The sequence below is a fragment of the Neovison vison genome, chromosome 4 (genome assembly GCF_020171115.1).
Source record: "Neovison vison isolate M4711 chromosome 4, ASM_NN_V1, whole genome shotgun sequence".
Classification (NCBI taxonomy): Eukaryota; Metazoa; Chordata; class Mammalia; order Carnivora; family Mustelidae; genus Neogale; species Neogale vison.
In genome coordinates this window covers 190,996,157-191,022,124 of record NC_058094.1, presented here as the reverse complement: position 1 = coordinate 191,022,124, position 25,968 = coordinate 190,996,157, and the positions used below count along the sequence as shown (strand labels likewise).

Genomic DNA, 25,968 nt, shown 5'->3' with positions numbered 1-25,968 from the left:
AAGCGCCAACCACGCGTGTCCCGGCGCAGGTGCCGGGGGGCGGCGGCGGCGGCGGCGGCCACTCCGCAGCGTCCGCTCGGGAGGAGAGTTCGCGGTAGATCTCGGGATGCCTTGCAGATGCAAAATGTGTCTCTGGCCAGCAGGAGGAAGGAAGAGGAAGTGAGAGCAGCGGCAGCCGGCGGCGCAGCAGCCGGCGGATCCCCAGTGTAAGTGCGTGTGCGCGGGCGAGGATGGGCACGGGATAGAGGCAAAGCCACCCACACCGCCGCGGCCCTGAGCTGGGGGACAGAGCCTCTGGCCCCCCTTCAATGGTCACGGGTCGCCAGAGCTCTGGTCGCGGGGAACCCTCGCCGCCACCGCCGCTGTCCTGCGACCCCGGGCAGGTTCGTAAAGTTTCCTGGGCTGGCGCCGCGCCCCGACTCGCTGACCTCAGCGCGGCCGGGGAGGGAGCTGGGGCTGGGGCACGGGAGGAGGCGCCCTGCTTTGGGGGGGACTCCGAGCGCCGCGGAGACACTTTTGTTTCCTCCCCGGGGGCGCCGCGGCTGCAGCGGGGGTGGCCGCAGCGCTCGGCGGGGCGAGGGCTGCGGGCGCTCCCGGGCGCTCGCAGTTGGGGAAGTCTGGGCAGAGCCGGGCGGCTGGTGTGGGAGTGGGAGCGGGAGCGGAGGGAGCGGGCGCGGGGGATGGAGCGCAGGGCCCCGGCCCCGGCCCCCGCGGGGAGGATTTGGCTGGGGCTGGCTGGTGGGGGCTGCGGGAGGACGGTGCTGCTGGCGCCGGGGGACTGGGGACCGGAGAGCGTGGGATTTGGGGGTTGGAGACCGGAGAGGCTGCGCTGGAGAAGGAACTGCCGGCTCGGACTCTGGCTTTTCTCGGGCACTGGCAGATGGGAGGGAATTCCTCGGCCGGCGCGCTCTGGGGAGGGGACAGCGAGGGGCTAGAGGGATGGAGGGCCCGTAGGGGAGGTTGGGGCGGCTGGGACTCGCGAAGGAGGCAGTAAATGCTCGCCTCCTGGAGACAAGCCGGGGTCCCCCGCTGGGACCCGGAATGACGGCGGAGGAGGGGGGCTTCTGTGGGAGATCCCGGCATGGAAGGTGGGGTGGCACCGGGCGCGCCTTCTGAGTAGGGGGACAGCGGAGCTCGGGGGGTCCTGGAATCCGAGCTGTGAGCAGTAGCAGAGATCGAAAAGAGTAGCTTTGAGGAAGAGGAAATACAGAAGTCAGCCGGCCAGGGGGGGGGGTGGTGCGCGTGTGTTTGGGGTTGGGAAGTCCGTGTTGTGTCGCGGGCGCGCGCGAGGGCGGCGAGCGTGTGAGCGTGTGTGTGTGTGTGTGAGAGAGAGAGAGAGAGAGAGCGCGACCGCGAGGGGCTCCAGGGCTGGGGACTTCCCGCCAAATGACCCTCTCCCGCTTGGGGGCCGTTTGAAGTTCGTTGGCAGCTCCGGGCAGAGGTTTTTGGCGGTCGGACCTGCGTTGACCTAAAGCTGCAGGACTTGGCCTCCCCCAGTGACCTGGCCCGGGGGGCCCCTGGACAGCTCCTGGGACTCACTGAGCATGTTTTGTGATACCCTGGGCCGGCTAACACCCCTGGCCATGAATGAGGCGGACCAAATCTCTTGTATTCAAGATTTCAGAGAAGCCAAGACAAGGGTTTCTGCCTCAGGGGGCAGAGGCTGTGGGCTCCTGGTTTAGCTCTGCCCTTGCTTGGGAGTGGGTGGAGGAGGGGGGGCAATGGAAGAATTTAGGAGGTGTTTGTTTGTTTTTAAAAGTAATTAATGATCTGTATTTATGCATTAGCTCTTTGAGGGTTAACATTGGGAAGGAGAGGTACATAACCCCACTCAGGTTCACTTTTACATTAAAAAGCCTGGCAGGAACTATTATTAAGGGCCTCTCTTGGTCATGGTTTTTCATCTCTCACCTCCATACCTACTTCCCAAGGTTATTTCAAGGATTTTCCTCCCCCAGTTTGTGGAACCTCAGAAGCCCAGATCCCCTGCTGTCATGTGGCAGATTTTTTTTTTTTATGGTTGCCCTTCTGAACCTCTGCTCTTTACTATGGTACATTTCCTCTCTCTTGAGGGCTGTGGTTAAATGTTGCCTTTTTTCCTACTACATTTATTACTCTGATTTTTTTTTTTAATTAGATGGATGGGTTGTCTAATTGGGAAATTGAGGGAATGACCTGGAGTGTTGGAACTCTGCAGGGGGATGGGGTTAGGAGGGAAGGGAACTGGGGAGGAAGCTTGGTAGGTTATCAGGGAAGGGGAGGTTGTGAAGTAGGCCCAGGAGGCCTGGTTCTTGTGGAATTCAGAGGCAGGCATTGTGCTAAAGGGTGGGTGGTGTTATTAATGGTCATATCTCCACGCCCACCCCCTTTCCCATGTCTTATCTTTCTGCCTTTTAATTTTTTTAAAGATTTATTTATTTATTTTAGACAGAGGGAGTGCAGGAGGGAGGGAGAGAGAGAATCTCAAATAGACTCTCCACTGAGCTGGTGGTGGGGTGCATGGGGCTCTATTCCACAATCATGAGATCAGGACCTCAGCTGAAACCAGTCAGATGCTTCACAAACTAAATTACCCAGGTACCCCTCTTGCTTTTAATTGCAGCCATTCCGACCACCTACATTCTTCCTTTTCTCCAGCTTCTCTCTCCAGGACCTTTGCACATGCTATTCCTTCTGCACAAGGAAGTTTTCCCCACATGTCCAGATGGCCCACTGCCTTGCTCACTTCAGTTCTCTGCCCATTTGTCAGCCTACAGGCAGCCTTTCCTGATTATCTCATGTAAAATAGCAGCCAACCTCTCTCTGGTCCTCTTAAATAACTCGGTTTTCCCTCTTAGCACTTATTACCCCCTTGCATTATATATTCATTTGTTTATTTGATTATGTCTGTTTTCCCCATTAGGACGGAAGTTCCATGAGGGCAGGGACCTTGTCTTGTGTATAGTTCCACCTAGACTGATTCCCAGCAGACTAGGTGCTCAGTAAATAATTGCTGATGGACTGAATAAGAGATGCCTGTTATGGGAAATCTACCAGGGAAATATTGCAGCATCAGTGGCAAGGGGGCCCAGGTAACAGGCTTTTGTTTTTTTCCTTGCCCTTCCCACCATACCCAGCTGCTCCTTTTGCAGATCGCCTGTGCTGGAGCTGACTCAGAACTTCAGCCTGAAGGAAGAAAGAGGCAATTCCTTGGGAGAGTGGAAAATCAGTACGACTTATTGATAACGCATAACCATTTCAGATCTAGTGTTTGTTTTATCATCCTCCTTGGAGAAGGTCTTTTCAAAGCATGTGTTGCTTTAGCCAAAGAAATACTCCTCTAGGAGGAAGGGCATTACTGTGCATGGAGTGAAGTCAGAGATAGCCACTGTATCCTGCTCTGTCTTCCCAGAAAATGGAGGTGGAGGCAGAGGGAGAGAAGGGGTAATAAAGGGAGGAAGGACAGGGAGGCAGAAAGAAACTTGGTGGCAGATGCAGGGGAGAAGACAAATGAGAAATATCTAGGACTAGAAAAACAAGAGAGGTAACAGATGAGGGGCTTCTATAGTGTTTCTAAATCGTAAGCATCTGTGAAATTACAGTATGGAGATAGGACAATACTTAAGTGTTTTAAAGTAATTTACCCCCTTTGGGTGTTCGGTGTGAATGGGTGGGGAGAGGTGGAGGAAGGGAGTGCTTTGAAGTCCTTGCAGAGAGGATGTGGCTGGGGCCATGCCAAGGGGCTCTACTGAGTGCACACTTTGCTTACCTTATCATCTTTCTTAACACTGAAGGTTCAGTTTAGAGCTAATCATTCCTATGGAGGATATTTCCTGTCCTGATCTAAGACAGCTCTTACCCTGAAGGTTTGTAACTGAAGCCTGCCACTGCTTTAATGCCTGAAACCATCCAAGTGGGTAGTTTGTTTCATTCTGTTGAATTGGGAAAAGGTGGGGAATTACTAAATGCTCTCTGCATCACAAAGCCTCAAGTGTTTGCCGCTAATTACACAACTCCAGTTTGGCTTCCTTCTTGTCAACTAGTCCAGGGTTTTTGAAGTTTAGGCTTGCAACCCCGGTATAGATCTGAGTATCAATTGATCAGGTCCAAACCAGCAGTTTAAAACATGAAGTGGAAGAAAGTACAATGGATAACTGGGGCGTTTTACAAAACAGAAACTAAATTATTATTATTTTTTAAACACACTAAGTCTTAATGTCAAGTGTATTGCTTAATGTGGTATAAAAAAAAAGTCTGTTTTAATAATTCTGGAGGCCCTAGGAATCTACATTTTCAACCAGTTTGCCAGGGATTCTGATGACCGTTTTTCACAAGGCCATACTTTAAGAAATACTTAGCTGCTCCCAGCCCCTTACAAAATGCTTTTCGTTTAATCTCCTTCAAGAGCTGCAGTTTACAAATGTTCGAGCAGATGCAGTAAAGGAGTCTGCCGTGGACTTAACTGATAAAATGCTGCTGCTGATAGGATGTGAGGGTCGTGATTCCATCCCATTGTCACAACTGGAAATCCAGCTGGTGTGTTTGTCACTTAGCGATACAGAGAGGCAGTGGATTCATTCGAAATTCCTCTTTACTCTTACCAAGAATAAAATGACTGAATGTACTTTTTTCTGGCCAAGTTTTAGTTTTGAGCTTTGGAGGTCTTTAAGCTTTTCAGGTCTTGGGAACTTGCCTCTGCTCAACTTTTCATTGTTGACACCCAGTATTCCCCAGGTGCGTATTTTAATTACTTTCAGACCTTTGCAAAGACGGTAGTCACGATTCCTAGTGGCCGCCACACTGCCATGATACATAGTTAGATAAAACATTTTAGGTGACTTGGGCTCGGGACTGGCCCACCAAAGAAGAGAAAGGCCAAGAACTTGAGCTCTGGCTGAAACAAGGCTGTTGAAGACCAGCCGTCTGGGGGACAGACTGTGGCTCCCATGAGGCCTAGCACCAGGCAATCAGGTGCAGGAAAAGCCACCCCTGAGTGCCTCCTACATGCACACATTGCAGTTTGCTATCCTGCCACCCCCCTTCGCCCCCCCCCCCCGGTGATTTAGGTTGTCTGAGTGTTAACAGTTAGAACTTATTTATAAGAGCCTGTGCTGAAGCCCGAATAGGATCCAGGAATAAGTTAGCTGTGTTTTCCACACCTTCCCAGGATAAGTGCAGGTACAGTTTGAGCCGAGTTCTGTCACCGGCCTAAGGTGAAGTAACTGTGAAGTATCCAGGAGGAATCTGCGTGGGAGAAGGAATGCTGGCTCACCAAACGGAATTAACCACACCAACAACCTGGCGTAGCGCTCAGTAGAGAGATTAGTCACATGTATAAATAGAAGGAGATGACGATTCTCAAGTCAGTGTTCTAGGCCCCCACAAACACTGGTTTCCAGAATCTGAGCAAGATTATTATTGGAACCTCAATTTTAGGAATTGAGGCTATAGTTTTGGCTATTTTAGTTCTCACGTTAATTCAGGGAACGGAACTTTCCTCAGAAAATGTTTACTACTTGCTGGACTCCAGGACTGCGGTGTGTCTGGTGGGTGGTGGACAGTGGTTGGAGGGCGCCATGTTCCAGTAAGCCCTGACCCAGCATTGCCCTAGAGATCTTGGAGTCACAGGATCCAAGTGATATTTCCCTTCTTGCCTCGACAGCTGACACCCTTCTTCCTGGAATGCGGCTTTGCAAAGGGTGGAGAACAGGCAGTAGAGTGTTATTATCCCATTTTATAGATGTGGCTTAGAGGACTGCAATGTCACAGGGATTGTTGGAGAGTATATCTGAGCCTACACCCAGCTTTGCTGTCTCTTTTCTCTTGTCGTTCCTTTCCCAGGCACCATGATGCCGGTACTGGTTATTTTCTGCCCTTGTTGGTTCTCTAGCTTGGTCTGAGGCCAGGCCCGCCGTGTTGTGCTATGCTCCTGGGCATCCAGGAAGCCCTTCCCTCCTGTCTACTGGTAGAAATGCCCTGGGTTGCCATGGCTCCCAGGGAGGTGTCTTCTGCCACTGAGGCTGAATTTGGCTGAATTGGTGCCTCCCTTTGGATATCTCCCCCACAGCCAAACTTCTTAGCCTTGAGAGGGTTAGAGGATCTTTCTCGTGGGGACAGCATGCCCACCACCTAAGCTCGTGATATTGAAGCATATAAGCCAGAATGGAATTCATTAATCAAAAATGAGAACACTGTTTGCCAAGGAGAATAGACACTTATTCTTTAGCAAACACTTTTTTCCCCACTCTGTGGATGAGTCATGGTAAAAGCAAAAGCTTGGAACCCGTTGGTGGTGGGAAGGGACCAAGTAGTGAGTAGGGAATACATATAACGGAGTCTTAACTTTGCTATTTCTTCGGCCGCATAGATTAATACCAACCAAGGCGGCCAGAGATTGGAGTCTTTAAACCGGGGTGGTTCCCCATGGGCTGATGCCGAGGCTATTGATTCTGTTCATTTTCTACTTGCAGGCTGTTGCCCCTTCTATGTTGACCCTTTATTTCAGGCAATCTCAACCTCAGCGCTCTTGATGTTTGGGGCTGGATAATTCTTTGTTGAGGGCGCTGGCCAGTGCATTGTAGAAAACACAAGCTTTTTTGGCTTCTACCTACTAGATGCTAGTAGCAACACCCAGTTATGACAACCAAAAATGCCTCGAGACGTTGCCAGTGGTCCCCTCCAGGGCCACCCTCACCCCCGAGTTGAGAGCCATTGTTTTGTTTTCTTGCATAAGTTAAGACGAACAGATGTGCTATCAGATAGGCTAGACTTGACAGCAACTAGAAGTGCCCCAGCTTTCTCTCTACGGCTTATTCCTCAGACCCTAATGTGGTCTGTTCTCCTATGGGTGGTCTCACCCCTGTATGATCTTTAATTTCCTCCAGATCTTCGCATTTCGTCTGGAGTTTCCTTCCTTCCCGTGTTACCATTGTCTTCCTAACCCAGCTCAGTTTTGCCGAATTTCATGTGTGTTTCTTCCTGGTATGCTATGGCTGGAGAGACCTATAGCGAGTGATTTTCTGTTTCAGTTTCCACACAAGGTCTAGAATCCTGGCCACTGGTTGCTGCAGTAACCATACCCTCTACAGAATGGGAATGTGATAAACGAAATGAGGGAGGTAGTTCACGAAGCTCAGTTTGGCTCATTCAGAGACCTCTGCCACCAGATTAAGGAAGTGTCTGCGTGGGAATGAGTTAACGGTGAAATGCCGCCTCCCTTGCTTATACAATGTCCCTGGGCCAGTTGGATAGTAGCAGATACTGCTATTCCATTAGTGTGACCTGGACATTGAACCGATCAGGGGAAAGCCTTTCAGGTGTGTCTCTCTGTGAAGTCCTTTCCTCCTCTGTCCATTAGATTTCTGTCCTAATCTTGCCACATTTATTTTCTTATGTAATTATCTGTTGACCTTTTATTTACCTTCGATGTTTGGCTGCAGTAATTGTGCAGAGCAGCATCTAGTGGCTTAAACAACCTAGAAATACTGCCACTCGGGTACCGGCTATGACTCCCTAAGGCAGCAGCCTCCTTATAAGTCACAGCCCTATAGCAACCCTCCACCCTTCCTTCCGCCCTTTGTTCCTTTTTTTTTTTTTTTTAAGTTTGAAATTGCATTTAGAGAGCCAGCATTTGGTGCTGTGGGCTTCTGTGGTTGAGCAGTGCTGGATGAGCTATATTTTCCAGGCTGCTACACACAATTACCCTTAATTTTGAAGCGTAATGCATTTCAAAATAATTTTTTTTTCTGTTTTCGGGCTCTTTAATCCAAACGCAGAGCCGCAGCTGGCTTTGCCCATAGCCCTGAAAAGACGTGTGGCTTGGGAGGTAGAGCTAGTGGAAGGACTTTGGTTAGATTGCGTATTTTTGGCTGAGTGAAGAGTGAATTCCAATAGCACTCAGTAAGGCTGGTTTTTTCCTTGACTCCTGACCACCATCCCCCCTTTGCCCCACCTCACCATTTTCATAGCATTTTTATAGTAGACCCCGTGTCCTAGTTAGTCTAATACTGGGCCACTTTGTGGGAAGTGATGGAGTACTCAAAAATTCAGATGGGGGAAGGAGACTGATTCTTTCATACACTTGCTAGTAAGTATGTGTGTCTGTATGTGCAAGAGAGAAAGATGCACACGCGCGCGCACACACACACACACATCCATGCAGTTCTAATAATGAAAAGTCTTTAAATGCAAAGAAACTTATTATATCAGCTCCTAAAACCCATTTTCTCCAGTGTGTGTCACATTTATAGCAAGTCACTACAAATCTCATTAAATCAAAACCTTTAGCAAGAAATGAATATGTTTCCATCATCTTTAGACTTACTCTACTGCCAGAAAGTGACTTCAACTCCTTAGGACTGTTTTCTCAATTACCATCCATTCTTCTTCAGTCGAGAGTTTGGGGAAACATTTGCCTGGGTTTATACAAGAGAAGCACAATAACGTTTTATTTATTAACTGTAGTATATTTAAACAAATAAATGTGTGACTTACACTTAAAATGCATCTATGTGTTCAAACCAAAATATTGCTAGGCTGACAGCACCCATCACAATACATTATTTACATGATTCATTCATTGATTCATTCAGCAACTATTTTGACTGCATTTTATGTTCTGTAGTCAGGGCACTCCCTGCACAATGTAAGATCCACTTCATGGGAGCAGTATGGGGAGACAGACCCATTAAGAGACACTCACAGTGGAGGGTGGTAAATGTACGTGTATGTAGACTGTTTGCAGATCGCAGAGGAAGGAGTTCACAATGAAGGGACTTTGAGAAAGATGTGGAAAGCTGAGTATTAGAAGGAATAACAACATGACGTGTCCAAGGAATACAGCAGTCAGGAGAAAGTCTGGAAGAGGCCTCGTGTCAACTCCTTGGGGTGCTGGGCATCCATTGAGTGGAAAGGAAAAACAAAGGATTTTAGGGAAGGAAAAGATGCAATTGGAAGTCAGTCAGAAATCCAGCTCCCAGGGCAACAGGGAAGGTAGATTAGAGGGCGAGGCAGGAAGGAGGTGCCAAGGAGAGATGGAAGCTGTCAGCTCCTTCCTTCTGGGCCTATCCTAAGAAACACTCAATCTTGGTCAAATGAATAAGTAAATAAAGCAGGGGGCTTGCTGTGTAAATGCAACTCTCTCTGCCCCCACCTGCTAGTCTGAGTTAGTGGACCATCCATTTCCTTTAAGGAGACAGCTTCTGGAGACCCCCTGGATGGATGCAAGTCAGAGAGAAAGGATGTTGACATCAATGAAAGAAGAAAGATTTGGTGACTGATTGGATTTGGGAAGAAGGGAAAAGCAGGAGTCTTTTTTAAAGCTAAATATATACATGCTTGTTGGTTGAGAGTTAGAGTATCTTTTGGACTGCCTGCTGATGGACTTGGTGAAAGTTAATTATTATTCTCGGCCTCAGTTTTCTTATCATTCTATCTTTTTTAAAGATTTTATTTATTCGTTTGAGAGAGAGTATAAGCAGGTGGAGAGGCAGAGGCAGAAACACTCCCAGTTGACCAAGGAGCCCGACATAGCTCTCGATCCCAGGACCTGGAGATCATGACCTGAGCCGAAGGCAGAAGCTTAATCATCTGAGCCACCCAGGCAGGCACCCCTTAGTTTTCTTATCATTCAAATGGAGATAATCTAAGTCCCTGCTTCTTGGAGCTGCTGAGGGCATTAAATGGAATGATGATCTTAAAGTAGGATACCCCAATAGCAGTGCATTGGATTTGCTGAGGTTATTATTACTAATTCAATAGTTCGTATTCAGGTCTTTAATTCAAATATCTTGCTAAAATCCTTTAAAGACATGCATTTATTATTTTATCTTCTTTATGAGTTGTAAGTAGCCTAGGAAATTCCTCCTAGGATTTTTGCTAGACTGTTAGTTTGATTTATGTAACTTTTCCTCAGAGGTAGACTGCTGAAATACAGGTCAGGGAAAATTACAATCGATTGTGAATTAAAAGAACTGACATAATGAATCCTGCTAGCAACCTGAGGTCCTGAAGAAAAGTTCTTATAAATAGGTCTCTATCTCCCATTCACTTGGAACTAACCTGGGGTTTTGTTGTTTTATTTTATTATTATTGTGCCTTGTGTAGAGAGAATGGAGGTTGCGAAATGAGGCTCTTTCTCTTTCCCTAAATCCAGCTTTTTCGTGGAGCTATTTGCACTCGCCCAGTGTAGAAGGAAGGCCAGTGAGAAACCCCGTTAGTGAAGTACCAGGGGAAGAGCCATTAACAGGAATTTGATTCAGTTGAACTGGGTTTCATGTGATTCTGTTGCCTACTAAGGAAATTCAGTCATTCCAATAAGACTTGGTAAATGTCCCCTTCTGAATCATTTGAAGCATTCTGGGAAGTGGGAGATTGTTAATCTTCATTGGCAGGTGGGTGGTAGTAAAGTGTTAGTAATATTTCTTTTTTTTTTTTTAATTTATTCATTTATTTGAGAGAGAGAGAGCACAAGCAAGCAGAGAGAGAGAGGAGGAAGCAGGCTCCTCGCTGAGCAGAGAGCCTGATACGGGACTCAATTCCAGGACCCTGAGATCATGACCCGAGCCGAAGGCAGAGGCTTTAACCCACTGAGCCACCCAGGCGCCCCGTTAGTAATCTTTCTTGTTTGATCTGACCTATCACACCAATTAACAAATACTCTGGGAATAAAACAGAAAAATTAAGGTTGGATGACTGCAGTTCTGAGTGTTAGACCCATGATGGCTGTGTTGGCCCAGCATAATGTCATGTACCAACTTTCCCTTTGCAAAGTGTCTCAGATTGGCCAATTCATTTTATGGCCACCTGTGGAAGTTGAAGTAGAAGACACCTGTTTCCATTTCTGTTTATTCTTTCTGGCTATTGCCAGTTTGTTTGGGTGAATTTTCTGCTTTATGTGCCTTCAGGAAGGCAGCCACTAGCTCACAGACTCACCAGCTCATTAAGCAGTAGCTCATGTACCTGTCACTTGGTAATGGCTTTCATGAGTGGATGGAAAAAAAAAAAAAATCAACCTCAGTACAGATGTTAAACTGCTGTGAAGTATGGGTGTGGAAGAGAACTGTGCAAATGGAAACTACTCTAAACTTGTGTTTTGAAAACATGTATCTCTCCCCTTACCCCCGACTATTAGAGTTGTGAAAAGTCCCTCATCTAATCACTATAGGCAAATCTTGTTCGGCACGTGACAAATTGCTCACTATTTTCAGTGTAAAATAAATTTCCACTCACTCTCTCTTGTCCCAAGCAGGGTGATAACTAGGGAACGTTCAGGTGCTAGATTGTTGGCTATACAGCGATACCTGTACACTATGTACTAGGATTAGTGTGTAGCTTTATGTGGGATCTGATGGGAAATGTTTAAAGACTCATAACAAGATTTCTACTGTGAAATACAGATTTACAGTAAATCACTGGGGAATTATATTCAGACCAAGGTATGTAACAGTTTCACAGTGATTCAGACCCATTAAGTTACCCTGTACCCATTTTACAGATGAGGAAATCTGTCAGAGAGGCTGACTGCCCAACATCATGCAGATCCAAACTGAATGCTCTTTTCTGTAGCACACCTAACGCCAACTCTCCTGCAGCCGAGTCCCCCTCCGTTTGTCAAATTTGTTTTTGCCTCCATTGATCCTGTTGTGTTGGGACTTGGTATTGAGTGGCCATGCTGCTTGGTGGAGAATATGCCATGAGAGCTTTGCTTCAGGAGCCAGTGAGAGCACACCATCAGGGTCATTACCTCAGCCAGGGCTGACTGCCAGCAAGATGGCAGGGGGAAGAGGGCGGTCGTGGTGGATTCATTTATGTTCCCAGGGGACACTTTCCACTGTCCTAAGAATTGTGTTGCGATTACTGCAGACTGGTTTAGGGCCATTTTCAATCTTTAAATACGCTACTAACAATTCTGGCATGGGAAATTGCCATGAAACAGTCTGAGAACTGATCCTGGGAGCTGAGGATGTTAAGGCACCGAAAGAGGTACAAGAGTATAAGAAGCCAAAGCTCCAGGTTTGTTTTGATTTCAAGCTACATCTTTCAGACAATGAAGGTTTTAGGGTAATTGGAACCAGATCAATGCAAGGCCCCGAGAAATGGCACAATGGCAGTTATAAAACTGAGTTTCACTCTTCTTTCAGACCCTGGAAATTGCATTAAGAAGAGTTGGGGTCATCCATTTGAAGTGAAAAGTGCCAAAGAAGGTACTGAGTGTCCTATACATGGGAAGGAGAGCTACCACAGGACTTTAGTCTTTAGGGTCCCAGACACACTGGAGCCCTTAACTTGTAAGAGAGGCGTCTGGGTGTGCTTGATGGTTACCATGGGTCTGATTTTGCCTCCCGCATTTCCTTTTAAAATACTTTCATTTATTTATTTATTTATTTATTTATTTTTTATAAACATATAATGTATTTTTATCCCCAGGGGTACAGGTCTGTGAATCGCCAGGTTTACACACTTCACAGCACTCACTACAGTAAAATACTTTTTAATTTATTTGTTCATCCACAAATATTTATTGAGCACCTGCTAGGTACCATGGCGGGGGGCGGATACTAAGGGACACATAAACAATGGTGAGTCTCCTTCCTATGAAAAATAGCAGACGTGTTGCTGCTTTCTTGGGTTGCTCTTGTGGAGGGAATGTACAATGATCAAAGGATTGTGACATTTAAGCTGGGCCCAGGGCTGGGGAAGAAAGGTGCTGATGCTGGAAGAGCCTACAGCAAGGGATTCATGTAGTCAGAGAGGGCTGGGAAGAGAGTGGGCTTCCATGGGGAACGAGGAGTCCCTGCAGATGCCTAGTGAATGTGGTGAGCAGATGTGGGGGTTGAAGGAACCTAAGAGCAGAGTCCTGGGGCTGGGAGCTCGCCAGGACTGGAGTAATGGAGAGGAAGGCTCCTTGGGATCAGCGGTCTGGGTCTTTATCAGAGAAGCAGTGAGGGGTGCCTGGGTGGCTCAGTGGGTTAAAGCCTCTGCCTTTGGCTCAGGTCATGATCCCAGGGTCCTGGGATCGAGCCCTGCATCGGCTCTCCACTCTGCGGGGAGCTTGCTTCCCCCTATCTCTCTGCCTGCTTCTCTGCCTGCTTCTCTGCCTACTTGTGATCTCTGTCTGTCAAATAAATACATAAAAATCTTAAAAAAAAAAAAAAAAGCAGTGAGAAGTCACCGGAGTGTTTCACCTGAGGGAGCCATGTGTTCAGATGTATGCATTGCAAAGGTTTTCCTGGCTTCCTTGTGTAAATCTTACATTATTTAAAATTGGTCACAACGTGACCCCACTCTTACCACTTTTAGAATCTAACAGTTTCTAAAACAACCAATTTAGTCACTAGTGTCTCCTTCAGATTTTAAATAGCAGCTTAACTAAGATTTAGCATGGATATCACCACTACTTAAGAATGATACAGTAGCTGGTTCCGTGGTTCTCAGACTTCCAGCTGCCCAAGCATTGTGGGGCACCCAGAAGTTGTGTTCTCGTGGGTCCCTCAGGACCCAGTGATGCCAGTGGTCCTGACTCCACTTTGAAAAGCATCATCCCCAAAAGTGCTAAGGAGTAGAAAAAAAATTATAAACCCTGAGAGGCGGCCAGTAGAGGAGGGAGCCTCTGTTCCTGTCTAGGTTTTAACTTGGACCTGTTCTCTTGGTCCTGGAGGGATTTTCTTCTAGTGCACCTGAAATGGATTCTAAATCCTTTGAGTTTCTTCTAATTTATTTCCTAATCCTTTCATATGCAGCTGTTTTCTCAGACCTGTGGCTTATTCCCTCGGTGTCTCTGATATTTCACTTTACATATTGTCGCTATTTTAGTAAGAATCTTTTTATGTAAGTCCCAAATGAGGTTATGGGGTACGGAGGTGGTGGGGAAGGCCGGCAACCGAGGCAGGGGAATGAGAAGCCCCCTGCGGATTTGCTTACTCTACCCTCCAAAGTGGGAGGCTCGGTGTGTTCTGGAGTTCTGCCAAAGTGAGACCAGTCCACGGTTCCCGTCCTAGAGAACTGTTTGCGGCTGTTCTCCAGGGAGGATAGGAGCCCAGAATTCCTGCTCAGGTGCAGTCGGGTTGAAATGGATATCAAGGGTAGACTTTAGAGCAGAAAAGAAGTCACAGAAAAGGCATCCACCAATTCATTGGGTGAGCCTAGAGTAAAGTGCTCTGGACCCAATGTCTCCCTCTGGTCTGCACGGCATGACTCCGTGGTCACCTTCTCCATGAACCTTCCTGGATGTCCTGGTATCCTCTCCTAGGACACATTGAGTCCTTCTCTGTACTGAGTAGATGGGAGGTCCCGAAGGTGCATGTTCCCAGGGCTGAGCCCATAACAGGCGCTCAGTCAGTGTTTTCCAGAATGAAGCACTGTTACCCATGCACGTGAGCACTGTGTCCTACAGTCCCTTTGGGAAGAGCCCTTAAAAATGGCTTCTTTGTCCCTGAGTGAGGAGCCCAAGGACACGTGGTTCAGGGATGTAACTCTCATTGTACACAGTTTTGCTGAAGACCAGTCCTGCTTGAGCTCACTGTGACTGAGGGCCAGACCAGATGTCCAAGGTGGGAAGGCCAACGGCCGTGGCTTTGCAATGTCTAGTCCCGTGGTGGCAACGGTCAACTGCCTTCCTGTCCTTCCACGGCCCCCAGTCTACCCTCGATGTAATGAACTTTCCAGAGGAGGAAACCACTGTTTTGTCATTTGCATTCCTGTCTGCAGAAGTATTTATACCTCATGTCGCTACCTTTCATTCTCCCCCACTCACCAGAAAGCCTGTGGTCATAGGTATCGGAGACCATCACTTGTATGAATGCTGAAAACATTTCTTGGCTTAAACCCTGACACTGCTCTCCCTTTGTGCCTTCATCCACAGTTGAGCCACTGTTGAATCTGGAGAGAATGCTTCTCTCTTCCTTCCTCTCCAGAGCCTGTGGGCGACCAGGCATTCGTGACACACACTGGGGGCTGGGATCCCTACCACATATGTGGTTACCCACACTTCATTCATTACAATCGGAGAGCACCGTGGCCTTGATAATTTATGTTTCTAGGCTATAATTGCACATTATTTTTCTAGCAGCTATCAAGGGTTTCAGCTAGCAATTGAAACTTGATAGGTGTCATGGCTCTTCATGGCTGGAATGATTAATCCTGATGTTCCAGTGCTGAGCCAAGCCCATTTCTTTGAAGCCAAATAACACACACACAGTAAACCCCAAACTTGAGTGTTCCTGAGTTCACTCCAAAAGTAGAGCATATTCAGGCCTTTGGAACCATATTCCCGGATCTTCCACAGCCCCTTTCTCCCTTAATTAAATAAACAAATAGTGACTTGCTTCCCCCAACATGGGGATTCTGCCAGTTGCTGAGTATGTCTAGTTCAATTACACATTCTGGAGCTGGAGAATGACTACCGATGGGCTCCGGGACCCACTGGAATGGGTATGAGAAAGAGCTGAGCTAAAAACCTCTGATTACCTCAATTCCAGAAGCACTGTCACTGGCTGGTGGGTCACCAGTGACATTTTGGGTCTCTTGGCATTAGTCAGTTCAGAGCCAGTGTCTAGTAATCCCCAAAAGGTCTGATTATTTTTTTTCCCCAAGGTACATCCCCCATCCCCCCCCCAAAGAAAGCCTGGAGGCCCCTTTGGAGGAAAGCTAGGAGAACGAGTAATGGTATAAATTTTTGGCAATCTACCAGGGTCCATCCTCAAGGGGATGCGGCCTCCCCTTCATTTAATGGGTCCTGGGCCTCTAAACTGCTTCAAGCCTGGGGTTGGATGGAGAGGCCATGACTGTTTTTATGATTCAGGTCAGACTTTTGTCCTTCTGACTTACAGCTTTTCTGCTTCTACCAGATTAAGAAAGAATTTAGTGGGTTTCCCATCTTCGCTTCTGGAAACTCTGCGACTAACTAGCCAAGACCAATATTCTGATTGGTCCTTGGTTCTGCTGTCCATGTGTTAACCACACCATGCTAGAAAGTGCTTGGAGACCCTGCCCAGCTGGAGGGCTGATCTCCCCCATCCCCAACCAGCCCTGCCCTCCCTTAGACACTTTGCAGAACGGCTTTGGGGGAGCAAGAGGCAGGAGGTGCTTTGTAGCCATACAGACTGAGGTTGAAATCACTCACCGTGTACTTGCTGGCGGCAAATTCGTTATGTTCTCATGACTCCTGTTTCCTACTGGATGAATGGAAATGGTACCCACATGTTGTTGCAATAAAATGAAAAAATGTCACCAACGAATGGAGTTCTTTGACCCCAACGGGTGTGCAATAGATATGAAAGGGTATATGCTTTCTGAACCTCTTCTCCAGAATTGTGTTTTCAAGCCCATCGGTTGGTTGGAAGGGATGAAATTAGGAGTCACAACGGACTCCCAGAATGCACGGTTTGTGGCTAGCTTCCAACACCCTTCAGGTTTGCTCAAGACTCTGAAGTATGTGCTCTATTTTAACTGTTGTAGGGGGAAAAAATGGCATTTTATTAGCATAGGTTATGTTTACCAAAAAAGTTTGCATTACCTGTTCTCTGCATTATGATGTAGATTTCAAGTTCACTGTGTTTTCCAGTATCAGAGTATGGTTGCTGGTTCTTATTTTTCTCTCTTTAGAGAAATAAAGCGTGTTGGGGACAGGCGACCTTCTTAGTACTTACCTGATGCTGTGGGGAGTCCTATTTGTGGGCTCTGTTTGTAGGCTTCATTCATGAACTCATTCTTCAAATGTTGGATGCCAGGGAGATGGTGCTACACAGGGAGAGACTCTGCTCCCTCCGGGGGGGAGGCAGGTGCAGTGAGCACACCCAGAATACAGTGGGACTAACACCCCCGTGTAGGCACCAATCACTGTATTAGCCAAAGGCGTGCTTTATGGAAGAGGAACATGGTGAGCTCTGCAGGCTCTGGTGGTCCAGCCATGGTACTCAGGATCAAGAGGCCTGGGTCTTAGTCACAGGATGATACTGAGTCTAACCTGTGTCCTTCCTTGGTTGCCTCAGTTCTCTTACCTCTGTAATGCGGAAGGAGGGTGCTCGGCATGACGGAGAGATCTCAAGTGAAAAACCATGGAGCAGCTGCTTCAGGATCATCTCAGCTGTTACAACAATTAGAATCTGGGCCCTCGACATCAGAAATTCTGAGTCTGGAGAGGTTCTGGAATTCGTATTGATACAGAGACTCCCTGCCCTGGCTAACTGACGCATGAAGGTTCTTTTGGAAGGCCCTGGATGACTTCTGGTTGCCCTTCTTTCCTACAGCTCCATTCTTCACCCTTTAAAACCTAACACACTTCTCAATGTCTCCTTCAGAAAGCCTTCTTGACCTCTGACTGATTGGCCCCTTGGTAGGGAATTCATTCATGCCTCTGTCCAAAAAAACACTAAACAAAACTTGTCAATGTGCGCTTGCATCGTTTCCATCTCCCCCGACGGCTTGGGAGCTCCTGAGAGGAATGACGGCAGCACATTCATCACCGCGTCCTCTTTGCCCTGCTTATGGGCACGGAGAACGTGCCCAAAGGGGGGTTTTCAGACAGCAAGATAGGAGAGCAGTAAACTGGAAAACTCTTTTGTTGCCTGTCAGCACTCCTAGAAGAGACTTCAGGGATGTTTCAAACGAATCACTCCAGCATATCTGGGATTGCCCATTGCCTTTCTTAATCTGTGCCAGCCCTTGTTCCCAGATAGCCGCCGGTTCCAAAGACCCTTGCATTTCTCCTATGGCCTCAAGACCTCAGGCCAGATGTGGGATGGCTGAGAGAAGGGAGGACAAGATGACAAGTTGGAAACGGACAGCTTAAGCTCAGGTGTTTTGCAAATAGAAGTACTCCCAAAATATCATTTGGCATTCGCCTCTCTTTACCTACTCCCTTCTCCGATCGAAAAGGACAAGCAGCAATCCGTGGGCCCCAGTCCTCCTGCGGACAGAATGGAGTCACACTGAGAAAAGGGAAGTTGACTTCCTGGTTGCCCTCCCACGCGTGGAGTTCTGGGCGGTGCCATCCCACACTATTTGCATCACTGAGCTACACACACTGCCAAGGCTGCATCTTAAATTCAAACATTTGGATGGGGATAAAGAAAGCCTGAGGGGAAAAGGTAACACTTCACCAGAAGCGGTGCGTAAGCGCTGTACTTCGCATGTTTTCCTTCTGCTTTTGGATTAAGGACAGAACGTTAATTAAAAAATAAAAAGCTCATCTTCTGAGCAGCAATTAATTTGTGTTTGCTCTGCTTTCATCTGTTGAGTCTTTGAGTTTTTGAACACATAAAGGCTTGAAAAATATCTCCTAGGGGTCTTTCGCGCATGCCTTCCCATTCGATTGTTTTGATCGCTAGGCTACATGTTGATTTGGAAATGAACCGCTGCTATAACAAGAAATGCCGTCGCACGGTTCTGTTGTCTGATTGCCATTTGGGTGACACAGAGGTGTCAGGGCTCTCCGCATATACTCCGTTGTTCACCGGTCCGGCCCAGGGCCTGTCCAGAGTCCAACGTTCCACTTAACCATGACCGCTAGGAAGCAACACAGCTGGATTCATTAGCCTGAGTTATGAAAGCTCCTCTGAAGAGTTATTTTTGTATCCTACAATTTTAATTTTTGGGGACAGGCTGTACCACTTTCCAGGTGCCAAAAGTGATCACTCAGATTTTTTTATTAGGTTCTATTTTAGCTTCAAAAATATTTTATTTTTTATGTACTGCTTTGTGTCTTTGACCCAGTTCTCTTTTCCCTGGGATGTGTGTCCTAAGAGGATGAGCTTTATGATGTTAACAATACCTGGAATATTAATTCCTTTCAAATGAAATCAGTGTCCGCATCCTCCTCCAACACAAATACACACACACACACACACACACACACACACGCACACAGCCCTTGCACACAGACTCACGCATTCCACACATGTCTTCCCAAACATGCATCCTTCATATTGATAAAAGGTGTTTGGCGCGTGTACGGGAAAACTGATTTTCCTCCCTTTTTCAGCAGGAGAAACAGTAGACAGAGGTCTTGTGAGACACAGCTGACGTAACCAAAGGCTCCTAATTGGCCAGCCTGGGCAGTGAAGACAATAGTCTGCAGGACTTGGGTACTCCTGGTAGCTGTGCCGGGAAGGAGGGACCACAGACCTTGCAGAAATTCGAGAACGTGCCATTCGCAGATGTGAGCTGTCAGCAGCCGTCTCCCCCACTGTAATTTGCTACAGCCTAGAAAAGAATAAGTGACAGCTATTAAAAGGGCTTTAGAATAATTGCACTTAAAAGTAAAGATATTAATGAAAAGACATTTTAGACTACCGCTTAGACTTGTTCCTACTCACGATAGGGCTGAACGTTTGTGGGCCATAAATCACTTACAGAACAGAATCCTTGGTCATTTTACTTATGACTAGTCTACAGTGCTCTTTATGTTTTGTTCTGTTTTGTTTTTCCCCTATCTCATAGTGGCTCTGGTTTTGCTGACATCTGAAGGAGGGCGGTATTGTATTGGAGTGAACTGTGACACGTTTTCAGCCTGGGTCGCTGCCAGCGGGGTGAGGTGACTGGGGGTTGTTTCGCCTGAGGTGTCAGAGTTCTTCACCATGTGCTTTTCCTAGGGGGGAGGGGGCGGAGCAGGTGCTCTCGTTCTTGGCTGGGTGCCATCATCCTGTTATGTGCTTTTTGTGAGTTTTAGCTTTAGAATTTGAAGAAGTCTTTGCCCAAAATGTATCTTAAAAAATGCCTCCCTACTGCCCAGCTAATGTAGCACATTCTGGAGATGTCCTTTTATTCTGTAAATTGAACTGCACTGGTTGTCCATTTTTGCAAAACATTTTGTTCCAAATAAGTACACACATTAATTTGCTTGACAGAGAAAAAGAGTTGAAATATCTGAACTCGGAAAGTCACACAATCAGCTCCGTGCCCTTGGTCCTTTTTGATTTCCAGCTGTTAAATGATTCTAATCTAGTTTCTAAAAAGGACCCCTTTGATGGTCTGAACCACGCTTTTTCCTTAGGCGGTTCAGGTTAGCTTTGGAAAGTTTAGTTTGTGATTTTTTTCAGGAGAGACGATTTAGAATATTTTATTGAAAGGATCTCGGAGATTCTCTCTTTCTCTCCCTCTCTCTCTCTCTTTTTTTTTGTTGTTGTTGTTAAGATTTATTTATTTATTTTAGAGAGCCCATGTATAAGCAGGAGGGGCAGAGGGAGGAAAAGAGAGAATCTGAAGCAGACCCTGCACCAAGCATGGAGATGGTCATGGGACTCGATCTCATGACCCTAAGATTACAACCTGACCTGAGAAACCAAGAGTTAGCCACTCAACTGACTGAGACACCCAGGTGCCGCAGGATCTTGGAGATTCTAAGTAATGTTTCCCTCGCTATGATATTGAAGAGGGGTTGGGTACTAATGCTGGATTTTAAAATATATTTAAATAATTATTTATTCATTTTAATACGTATTTAAAAGGTATAAATGTAACAAACCTATGGTTTCATATTTTCTTCCATAGGATGAGACTAAGATGCAATAATCTTTTTTTTAAAGATTGTCTATTTATTCAAAGGCAAGAGGAGGAGAGGGAGAGGGACATGCAGACTGTGCTGAGCGCAGAGCCCCACGTGGGAGGCTCAACCCCAGCACCCTGAGATCATGACCTGAGCTGAAACCAGGAGTTGGATGCTTAACCAACTGAGCCACCCAAGCACCCTAAGATGCAATAATGTTGATATTAAATGTAATAGGGCTGGAAGATGGTCCCTGAAGAGCAAGATTTTAGGAAACGCTGATGTAATCCAAAGGCTGCATTTTGCCTGTGATGAGGCTTGATAGGGATCCACTTGCCGAAGTCTGTGTAATGGTAAGGCTGAGACTGGAATCCAAAGTATATGATGTTCATGAAGAGTAACAAGAATAGCTAACATTTATTGAGTGTTTACTGCATATGATGCAGAGGGATTCACGTACATTATGGGATTTTATTCTCACTGCAGTCCTTTGCGTTAACGTCTGTTAATATTCTCATCATATAGATAAGAAAATTCAATACTTAGGGAGGGTGCATCCCTTGTCCAAGGTCAGAGGGCCAGCAAGGGGCAGAGCCCACCGGAAAGATGGCCTGCACATTGGCTGATCTTAGGTCAATGAGAAGAGTTAACATCAAAGAAGACTCTGGAGAAGAGATCCTTTTGTTATGAGACCAAAAAGGCCTGTGGAGCAAATATTTACCGAGAGCTTAATGTGTGTGCTGAGCCGCTAGGTGGCCAGGGCCCAGAGAGCTGCCCCAAGACTCTTGAGAATGAAGGATTTGGTAGCCTCACTGAGTCGGGGACTCCCGTAGGAACTTTCTTGGGGGAGATTCTCTTCATATATTAGCATGTTAAGTGTTGAGAAGCCTGCAGTCAGAAACCCGTTTTCTTTGTAATATTGTTGGTTTTCAAATGCAGTTTAACCACATGTTCCCTTTTTCTTCAATAAAACCTACTACATTTTGCAGAACCAATATTCTGTGGCGCACACACTTGCGACCTAACCTAATCCTTTTAAGCTCATTTTACACATGAGAAATCTGAGGTCCATGATGACTTGGCCAAAGTCAAAACTAGTAGTTGGCAGAGTTTGTGTCATTCCCCTGCTCTTTCAACCAGGGCCTGCCAGGGGCCAGGCCTTCTAGGAACTGGGGCTTAGCCGTGAACAGATGGACAAGAGAAAGATCAATGAAAACGAATTGGTAATTTTAGGTAACAGTAAATCTATGAAAATTGGAAATTTTTACTTTTTCGACATTCTTTTCAAGACGGAAGGCACCCCTTTTTCATCTTTGTTTTCCCAGTTTCTAGCACAGGGCAGGAATGCATTTTCAGTAACTGTTTGTTGAATAAATAAATGAGCTGTTGATGATTTGGGTTTTTCCTATTATGTAGCAAAATGGGCAATTAAGAAAATACCAATTGCTGTTGGTTGTGGCGTATGTTACTCTTTGGGAAGTTAAAAACAAAATGTTCTGGGATGTCCGCAGACTGAAGTGGGTTTCTTGGTCACCCCTGCTAAGAAGCCCCGTTCTGAACAGCATCGAGTTCAGACAGTCATTAGAGGACAGGTACTGTATGACAGAAGTCATGTTTGCAAATCATCTCTATAGGTTTCTCAGCGTTGGTAAATTGTCTCATTGCCTAGAATTTTCAGACCACATCTGTTTTTGGGTTCCTGGGCTTTTGGCCATGTTGCTAAAGTGCCAGAATCTCTAAGGCTCTACCCAAATTGCTAATATCAAAAGATTCTTGAGGAGAGTATAGCTTGTTCAGATACAAGAGAGATGGGACAGAGAATCTTATTACATGGTCGGTCCTTTATGGCTTGAATTAGGGAGTACCTGTGGGTACTGGGCAATCTGTCTGGTGGTTTTTCTGAACTCTGTAGCATGCTGTGCCTTCTGAATCTCTGCCCATGAGTACTGCGAAGGGCTAACGGAAGGATGCTTTATATACCCAAGCATATGAAAAATGGCTGATGTTAGTACAGTATGAAGGTGCTAGGGGTCCGTTCGGCTAGACATTCTGAGCTGGCCAGGTGGTCAGCACTCATAGGAAAGATCTTGTCAAGAAGGTCAGTAAAGCAAATGGCTTTTCCACTTGCATAGCTCCCCCTCTCAGGAGTGTGCAACTGTGGAAAGGCATTCTGATATGGAGGAAATGATGGTCTGACACCAGCATGTTCATGGCTCTTTCCAGTTTGCCTTGCTGTCCCAGGAAGAAGGGAAGTGCCGAACTGGACCTTGCTCAGCATTCCGCAGGGGACTCCTTGCTTCCAAGGGATCCCCCTTGAGGTCCCATGAGGTCCAACTGCAGAGGCCTCAGGAAGCACTCACCCAGCACGTCATCTCAAGCAGATCATTTAGTTTAGGCGGGCATTTCAAAGAAAGGCATTTTAGTGGTTAGAAATGCAGCCTTAATTTCAGAGAAGGGCATTTTAGTGGTTAGAAATGCAGCCTCTCTGGTGGAGGGCACTTATAATTTAAAAGAAGAGAAAGGGAAATAAATCTGACACCATCTGTCAAATTCATTTCTAGGTTTCTCATGGAAATCTAGGTTTCCCCAAGAGGGTGTTTCCCTGAGAAGGGGTTATTTCATTCTGCACAGCTCTGTGCATCACAGCAAAATCAGACATCTATTTCTGGGGAGAAGAGGCAAAGAGGGATTGGGGTAAGTATTTGAGAAGTGAAATAAAATGGAAAGTTGCAAGTTTTATTTAGCCTCAGAAGTGAAAGCAGAGTTTTTGGAAGTTAGGTCAAGAGACACAGGCTTAATTGTATCTGTAGGAGTTTCCTGTAGGCTGGAAGAGAAATGTCTGACTAACAAAAAATGGTGAAGTGATGGCATATGTTATTGAGGGGAAATGGTAGATATTGTACCCTTCTGTATTTTAGGTAAATAATCTGTAATATAGAATACATTGGTTTGTGGCAAAGAGTGTGGTACCTAGAGCTGGAAAGAGCCGGACCTGATATGATTCTCACATCCATTTTTGATGTGGGAATTTAAGCAAGTTATATGATGCTTTGATTCACAATTTCCTCATCTGTAAAATGAGGCTTGTACTACAGACTCTTAGAGGGTGTTATGTGGTGCTTAACAGGCTTGGCACATGAAAAATGCCCAATAAATGATAGCTTTTATTAGGAACTAACAACAGAAAAATATCTAAATCGTGTCCACCACATCCGGAGAGGAGCTCTGAAATGCCCTTTGGAGGTGCTTTCAGACCTTGTGACTTGATTCACTATGGTGTCATGCTTGTCTGATTTTTTTTTTTAATTTCCCAAGAAATCTTACATTGAATTATTACACTATAAGAAATAGGACATTTTGGAGTTTGCACAGTCCATTCTAAAACGCTTTTCCTAAATAGGAAGACACGTGTTACCTGCTACCTCTGCCTATGTGTACACCTGTTTCCGCATTTTGAAATCCAGCAAAACATTTAAAATCATGAAAGGCACTTGCTTCATGACAAAACAAAATTCCCCAAAAGTGTTGTGTGTTCCTGCCAACAGCTGAATGCTCTAAAAGAGGCAGGAAAACCACATGAGCTTCTTTATTAATGCTGTCGTTGTGTTGAGACTTGTATCAGGTCCCTCGGGCTAGAAAGAGACACAGGAAAAAAAAAAAAAAGAGAGAGACACAGATTTGGGAGAGGGGCTCTGATGAATTAAGCCAATAACTTTCAATCTCTTGGCCAGAGAGATGTAACTTCTTTGTCTAAACACAGCAGAAATAAGATTCTCTCAGATCTGCAAAGACTTGGATAAATAATGCAAACTCATTGCCTTATTGAATTTATTTCTCGATGCTGTATACATAATTGGGAATCGATAAGTATTGTTTGCTTGCCTTGTGTAATGGTTTCACATTGGGGTAAGGATGAGTCTGTGGTGTGGAAATAAGGAAAGCTAATTTTCTTATGCTGGGATTGGCTTTAATCTTATTAGCCAGATGTTCTAACCATTATAGCTAATCAGTCAGACTGGGCCACAAAAATCTCAGTTGCACAACGTAACTGGCTTGTGGACTGCATTCTTCAAAGGTCACCATTTGTATGGGACAGAGGCACCTTTTGTCTGCATTTTGGGAGCCCAGGTTGGCTTGCTGCTCTCCCTCAGGTCAGAAACTCTGCTGCCCATCGCGTTTGGCCCCGGCTGCTTCTGGTTAAATCACAGTGCATTGGTATGCGCCAAGCACAGGGGGCCGTTCTGGCCAGCGAACGTGGTTGACCCTGCTGCCTGGCTCTCTCCCGCTGCTCTTTATGTGGTAGGGCTCTTTCATCCCGGTCTGCTGGAAGAGCATGCAGAAAAATCCATCGCAACTACCGATTTTGATAAAGCCTTTAATTTCCCATCCCTTCCCTTGGCAGCTTCGTCCGTTTGCTGCATATTCAACTCTGAAGAAGCCCGGGTTGAACTGAGGTGATGGTTTCAGAGCGGCCGGGAGTTTAAGAGGTGTGATTACATTAGAGACTCGCCAGCCTTGAGTCTGCTTGGCTTTGAAACCTGGAGGATTATACTCTCCTCACAGGGAGAGATTTATGGCCTCTGGGGAGAGAACTCCGCGGCCCGAATGAAGCGCGATATTGTGATAAGGTCCTTGGGGCGGCTGCTGGATGTAGAGCAGAGTGGGTTTCTGATGGGCGCAAGCAACCTTGAGCCCTTCTGGGGGATCATCATGAAATGCGTGTGCACTAGGAGATGAGGAAATACGTGGCGGGCAATATAGAAAGGGTCGAGTTGGCCCAAATAAGGAAATAGGGAAAAGAAGTCATCTGAGAGAGAACTTGGCGTCTATTTGGTATTTGTGTCTGTTTTTCTCTTGAAATGGGCTGATGTGTTGGCAAGATGCTTCTGGCTGTTGTCAGAGATGGGAACATCTGTGCTCCTTTGCAGAAAACTCAGGGTTCTCAAGTGTTAGGTGGGAGCCCTCTAACTGCCACTCGCTCTGTCTCCTCATTAAGGAGTTAAGCCTCTACTGCTCAGAGTGTGCTTTTTAAAGGAGGACTTGGCTTATGGCTCTGGGCTTTACTTCTGCACAGCACATGGCAGAAGAGAGTTTCCAGCCATGAAATCCAAGGCCCGCAGATTCAAGTGTGCAGACTTGAGGTGAATCAGTTTTGCTGGCTTAGTGGGGAAATAAGACTGAAAAGATGCCGAGTCAGCAAGCTAATTGTGACCCAGGCCTGCCTGCAAGAGGTGTGGCTGATTCCTGGGAGGCTTGCTTTAGCCACTGCTGTTAGTGGCGACAGACTCAGAGTGTAGTGATGGGTCGCTTCATGGTCCAGTGCTGGTCAGTGGGGTCCCCCTGGGCATCCACCTCTGGCCAGAACAGTCCCTGTCTCCTACCCATCTTCCTTTCTCCAGAGCTCAGTCACGGTGGCCAAAGTTAGAGGGGGTTGGAAAAGGTGGTTTCATGATGTGCTTTGGGGCAATGCAGTGGATTTCTTAAATACATAGCACCGTGTCTGCCGC

General features: G+C 46.5%; 1 protein-coding gene across 1 annotated transcript in view; it reads left to right on the top strand.

The window, feature by feature from the left end:
* The first annotated feature begins 199 nt into the window (after positions 1 to 199).
* Positions 200 to 25,968, top strand: part of ELMO1 (engulfment and cell motility 1) — a 526,031-nt gene continuing 500,262 nt past the window's right edge. The window contains exon 1 of the mRNA XM_044246376.1: positions 200 to 383. The gene's annotated coding sequence lies outside the window, so the exon portion shown is untranslated. The remainder of the gene's footprint in view (positions 384 to 25,968) is intronic.